The sequence below is a fragment of the Tupaia chinensis genome, unplaced genomic scaffold (assembly GCF_000334495.1).
Source record: "Tupaia chinensis unplaced genomic scaffold, TupChi_1.0 Scaffold000088_1, whole genome shotgun sequence".
NCBI lineage: Eukaryota > Metazoa > Chordata > Mammalia > Scandentia > Tupaiidae > Tupaia > Tupaia belangeri.
Window position 1 is genome coordinate 6668140 of NW_006159550.1, and position 7053 is coordinate 6675192.

A 7053-nucleotide genomic window follows, 5' to 3' on the forward strand; every position below is an offset into this window, starting at 1 on the left:
CATGTAAGGTCAAACCAAAAACGGCCCAGTTTCAACTGGACCCAGAAAATACCTAGATTCTGTCTGCCTGCCGAAAGAGCGCAGCATCTGAACCAGAAGAAAATAACATCCAGAACTCAGTACTTTTTACATACGTATTTGATATTCAAGTAAAAATGAGCAAACCTGATAAGAAATAGGAAGAAATCATTGAAAGCTAAGAGATTGAAAGTCCAGAAAATAGAACTAAACCCAGAATGACATAGATACTTGAGTTATAAAATACAATCTTTGTGGTAACTATAAAGAATATATACCAAAAGAAAAAAATGCTAATGCTAATGAATAATGGATCATTTCATTAGAGAATTGAAATCCATGGAAAACAAATCCAATAGAAATCCCATAATTGCAAAATGTATTAATAGTACATTAGAAACTCACTAGGTGAGTTTCACAGCATTGTAAACCTTGAAGAAAAATGAAGTTAAGTTGGTCCACAGAGAATATCTAAATTGAACCATAGACACAAAGAAATGGAAAATAAAAATACAGAAAAGAGCAAGACACAACTAAAGAATATATCATTTATGCTAAAAAGAAGCTCGAGGATGGGGCATACACAATATCTGAAGAAACTGTTGCTTTGTTTTACAAATACCCATTAAAAACCAAAAAGCTCATGCCAGATTAAGAAGCTCAGTCAGACCTGAGTAGGATTAATATTAAACACAAAAACTCCTAGGCACAATAATTGAACTGCTAAGAATGAAAGACAGGGCAAGAATCTCCAAAGCAAACAGAGAAAACTAAGAAAATCTACCTTCAAATGAACTGCAATCAGTCTTACGGCTATTTTTCAATGGTAACTACATAATCCAAAAGACGATGAAATATCATAATTAAAATGCTTACAGAAAGTAACTGCCAATTTAGAAAATTTCTTTCAAGAAATAAGGTTATAAAAAATTTTTCAAGTATACAAAAACAGAATTTATCAACAGCAGACTCACATATGCCAAGGATAATTCCTCAGGAAGGATAAAAATGATGCCAGAAGGAAGCATATTAGTGAAAGAAAGGTAGAAGAAACTAAATTTGGATAAATCTAAATAAATATTGGCTGCCCACTTTAGTCCAATATTGCATTGCTAACAGAAATACCTCAGAGCGTGTGATTCATTAAAAAAAAAAAATAGGGGTTGGGGCCAGCAAGTGGCATGATGGTTGGGGTGCTAGACTACCACGCGGCCAACCGCAGTTCAAATCTCAGACATGGCAGCTTGCTCTCTCAATCACTTTCGGTTTCTCTCTCTCTCTCTCTCTCCTTCTCTTGTCAGGTTGGAAAGTAATAGTAACAAGTAAAATTAAATAAATACATTTTTTAAAAAAGGAAAAAGAAGTAGGGGTCTATTTGAGTCAATCCTGGTGGCTCAGAAGTCCAAAGGTGTGTTAGAGCTGGCATCAGACCAGCTTAAGTGACATCGGAGCTGACAGGAATGGAGAACATGGTGGGCACAGGCAGAGAGAGCAGCTCGGGTCAGCTGTCTTCTTTTTCGAGAACTAACATCCTCTCACAGAACTAGAACTCATTTGGTCTCTCGTGAGACACCATGAACCATTGCCTCCATGACCCAGTTACCACGGTCTAATTGCCACCTGCCAACTCACTACCTCCCAAAACCATGACATTGGAAACAAAATTCCAAAACATTAACCTTTAGAGAACAAACCATTATCCAAACCACAACACTGTCTCAAATAAAATTTTAATGTCTTTGGAGTTGAATATATATATGTAATTTGAAGACTGTCTATTTACATATCAGTTAACTATTACATATAATTAAACGGGGTAGAGCATATAATATGTTAATGTAGTATACAGTGGCAATTCATGCAAAACCAGAACAAAAGGAAGGAGTTAAATGGAGTTAAAATGCTGGGTTGTCCTTGCATATTTTGAGAAGTAGTAAAAGTAGTAATTAGTGTATATTATATTTTCTGGCATAGTAGTTCTCAACCCTAGGCAATATCTCTCTCCAAGGGCATTTGGAAAGAGCTGGCGATATTTTCCGTTGTCATATTCAGAGGTGAGGGTGGTGATGGTATTGTTACTGGCATTCAGTGGGTAGATGCCAAAGATGTTGTGACACATCCTACAATTCACAGGATGGCACCTTATGACAAAGAGTTGTTTGGCCAAAGTAGTCCATGCTTCCAGCTCGGCTCTAGGATTACACTGAAACAATAATATATCATGGATAGCTGACAAGCGGACAGAGCAGAAAAGTAACCATAAAGGATCTCTAAACCAAGGCTGGGATGATTTTTTAGAGGAACAAATCATAGGAAAAATATACAACAAGAGTAAGTTTTGTTAGTGTCAAAACTTGGATATATTGATAGTCACATTCATTCTAAATAGTTTCAGTACACAGATTGGATTTTTTAAAAAAGCTACTCATATGCTTTTTTTTTTTTTTAGAGGTTTTTGCTATAGGGCGCATGCGCTCACCAGACAGACAGAGAGAGACAGAGAGACAGAAAGCAGGAAATCACCCCCACAGGGGGTGGCCACGCCACAATCCCTTCTCCTCCATTCTCCTCTCGGGATCTTGGGCACGCACGCACACGCGCTCGGCGTGAGTTTAAGCCACCGGGTCCGGGACTCGAACAGCGGTCGACTACGTGGGAGTCCAGCGACATAGCCATTACGCTAACTGCTGGTCCCCTCATATGCTCTTTTGAAAAGACATATCAATACTTTAAATATAAAGGTGCAAAACGACTGAAAATAAAAAGAAAGAGAGATGCTACAAACATTCACCAAAGGAAAGCTGATATAAGGATAGTAGTAACAGACTAATCAGACGTGAGCTAGAACACACCACTAGAGAAAAAGAGGACACCACACAGTGGTAGAAAGGTCAATACAACGGAAGATAGAAAAATCCTAAACTTGTGGGGCCAGCAGGCAGTGGTGGTGGCGGGCACTGGACTCCCACATGGCCAATAGCAGCTGTAGTCCTGGAACTCCTGGTGGTTTGCTTTCTCGCTTTCTTTCTCTCTCTCCTGCCCCAGTCAGATTAAAATGAATAAGTAAAGTTAAATTAAATAGTTCTTTTTAAAAAAATTCTCAATTTGGGGGGACCAGCAGTTAGCGTAATGGCTATGTCGCTGGACTCCCACGTAGTTAACCACGGTTTGCGTCCCGGACCCGGTGGCTTAAAACTCACGCTGGACACATGTGCGTGCGTGCCCAAGATCTCGAGAGGAGAATGGAGGAGAAGGGATTGCGGCGTGGCCATCCCCTCTGGGGGGTGATTTCTCGCTTTCTGGCTCTATGTCTCTCTCTGTCTGTCTGGCGAGTGCATGCGCCCTGTAGCGAAAACCTCTCCAAAAAAAAAAAAAGAAAAATATTCTCAATTTTTAAGCATTTAGTAACATGAACTCAAAAATATATAAAGCAAAAATTGACAAAATTGAAAGGAGAAATAGATGACTCTACATTAATACTTGAAGAATTGAGCATAGACATCTCAACAAAATGATTAGCCAAAAACTCAGCACAGATACACACAATGTGAAAGGGATAATTAGCAAATATGTTCTAACTAACATATATAAAATAATGCATCAAATAACTGCAAAAAGCAATGGTTTTTAGTATACCTTCAGCCAAAATACACCATTACGTAGATCAGTAAAATCCAAGCCTGATAATTACTTTGAGAATGCTCTCTGATCACAGTGGAATCAGGGCAGATATCAACAAAGTGAATAAATAAATAAACAGAACATGTCCATATGCATGGAAGCTAATCAATATCCATCTAAACTATCCATGAACCAGAACAAATAAAAATGGAAATTAGAAAATATTTTAAATAGTTTACATACTATGATAATACAATATATTAAAACCTATAGAATGTTGCTCAAGCTATACCAAAAGATTTGAATGCTTATATTTGGGGAGAAAGAAAAAAAGAAAAGACAGGTAGAAAAAACAATAATCCAAAAAGAAAAGTTAGAAAAATAACAGAAATTAATCCAGAAAGGACATTTTCAAGAAATAAATAATAAAGAGCAGGGAACAACGAAATTAAAAACAAATGTACAATGGAGAAAATAAATGTGGTAAAAATCTGGTTCTTTTAGAAGACGACTGCAATTGACGGTTCACTAGTAATACTGATCAAGAGAAAAGAGAAAAAGATAAGTTCAAATGAACAATATCCAGAATTTAAAAGAAGCACTACTATGAATCCAACAGACATTACCAAGATAGAAGATTAAAAAGATATAATAAACAACTTTATACTAATAGATTTTAAAAGTAGAAAAAATAGGACCAATTCTTTGAAAGACAAAGTGTTCTAAAGCTAGCAAGAGAAATGTCAAGACTCTGGGGCCAGCAGGTGGTGTGGGGGCGAAGGGCGCTGGGCGCCCACATGGCCAATCGAGGTTCGAGTCCTGGACTTGGCGGCTTGCTTTCTCACTTTCCCTCTCTCTGTCTTGCTTTTGCTCTCTGTCACTCTCTGGTAGAGTTAAAATAAATAAATAAATAAATAGCATTAAATAAAATAATTCTTAAAAAAAAAAAAAAGAAATCTCAAGGCACGTGGAATTTTGAGTACCAGAATTTCTATTACAGAAGTATCTTTAATATAAATGTGTTCCAAACACTTAAGCATAACACCAATGTTATACAGCTCTTTCAGAAAACAAAAATGTAAACACTTTGATACCCAAGGTGAGACCTTGATGCTAAAACCTGAAAAAAAGGTCTAAAACATTAAAGGTCTGTGTGCATTGTTTCACATGCTATATTTGCAAAGATAATTTAGTAATATATACAAAGGATAATACATCTTGACTAAGCTAAATTTTTTCTGCCGTTAATAAAAAGTTTATCCTTTGAAATTTTAACAGTTTCATATATAACATTCACTAAATAAAGGAGGAAAACCATATAATAGTCTAAATTGAATAGAAAAACAACTACTTGCTAAAATTCAGTGTTTATGAAAAAAAACAAATGTTTTCAAACTAGGAATGGAATGGATTTTTTTCAATAAAATTTAAGAAACGAATCAATAAAACAGAACCAACATTACATACCCGTGAATTAATGAAAGCTTTCCCCCGAGATCTGGAATAAAGAAAGAAAACCTGCTTTTACCACATCCGCTATGGTTTGATACGGTTTATCCCCAAGGTTCGTGTACTGAGCGGTACCAGTACTGAGAGACGGGGGGACCCGGAGGATGTCGGACTTAGCGGGTGGCGCTGGAGGTGGCTGCACCACCTTCGTGAATAGACTAGCGCCATCTCACGGGAGGGAGAGAGCTCCTGAGAGAAGGGCTGCTTCCCGAGAGCTCCCGCGAGCTCAGGCGCTCTTGCTTGTCAATGTCGCTTACTCCCCGACCTTGACCTTCCCACTTCTCCACCGCACTGTAATGCAGCACGTGGGCCCTGCCAGACCTACCGTGAGCCAAAACACACCTCCCGGATTTATAAGTCACCTCGTCTCACATATTCTGCCATAACAACAATTTATGGTCTAAGACAATGTCTACTCGTGGTTGTACTGGAAGTCCTACCTGTGCAGGAAAGCAAGAAGAAAAGGTTAAAATAGAATATTGCCAAGAAAGACATAAAAATGTCATATTCAAAAATACGAGACTACCCCTTTACAAGGCTTATTATTACAGTTGATACCTAAGGTGAGCTGATCTCTACGTGAGGGTGCTGAGATGTGTGGACTGACGAGGGCCTGCGTGGAGCGACAGTGGATTAGGAAAGAAACACACACACCAGTGGAGAAAAGCAGGGCTCAGGTGGTCCAGACTCAGCCGATGGAGGCCGCTGTGGCCCCGAGCAGCTGCCATTACTGTTTCATAGGGAGGGCAAAGAGGGGAGGGACGCAGAATGCAAAGCCAGTGCTTCCGCGATGTTATCAACCCAACACGTGGGCCATCTGGTACCTCGCGGTCCTACACAAGCTTCCTCTTACCTTGCCAGGCCGTCTCTGGCTGACACGGTTTCCTTTCATCGACACCGCCCTGCAGTGCCGACACAAGAAAAGCAGGATCGTGTCCTTGGTAAAGCTTTCGCTGGCCCCGCAGCGTCAGCATGAGGACTGTGTGTCTGCTTGTCTTTTTTTTTAATTTACTTTTTTTAAAGAGAGTATCGCTATAGGGTACATGCGCTCACCAGAGAGGACAGAGAGAGGCAGAAAGCAAGAAATCACTCCCCCCCCACACACAGGGAGGATGGCCATCTGCAATACCTTCTCCTCCATTCTCCTTTTGGGATTTTGGGCGTGCACACACGTGAGTTTTAAGTCGCCAGGATTCAAACTATGGTTGACTACATGGGAGTCCAGAGACATACCCATTACGCCATCTGCTGGTCCGTCCCTCTGCTTGTCTTTAAAGGTCACTATTGTGTTGCTCAGTTCTGGCTCCCTCCATGAGGGCAGCCTACAAAATCAGTAATGTAATGTTTATACTCTCAACAACAAAAATAGATAAAAAAAAATTTAGCCAATACCATATATATCAACCTCAAATATGTTAAATAATCAGACTAAAGCTTAAAAAGACATGAAAGATCCCTTCAAGGTAATGCTGAGATAAATGAAAGAAAGTCTAACCTATGAAGGGACGTATCGTACTCATGGACTGGAAGATATTATAAAATACATACGCTCCTCCATACTGACCTTTAGGTTCAGTGCAATTTAGTAAAACCTCAGCAGTTGCCCAGTGTCTATCGGAAACTGAAAAAAATATTATGACATTTTAGGGAAATACAAAATGCTGAGGGTAACCAACACAATTTTCTTTAAGAAAAAGAAAACAAATTTTAAGACTTGTATTACCAAATAACAGGCCTTTATAAGCTACATTAATTAAAACTGTGTTGAATTGATGTAAACATAGGCGAATCAATAATCCCTAAAAGCACCCGATTTTTGACAACTTTGTCACTGCAGTTCTTTTAGTAAACGATGATGGATCAACAAAATATTTGCAATTTTCGAGAGTATTTTTTTTCTTTAGA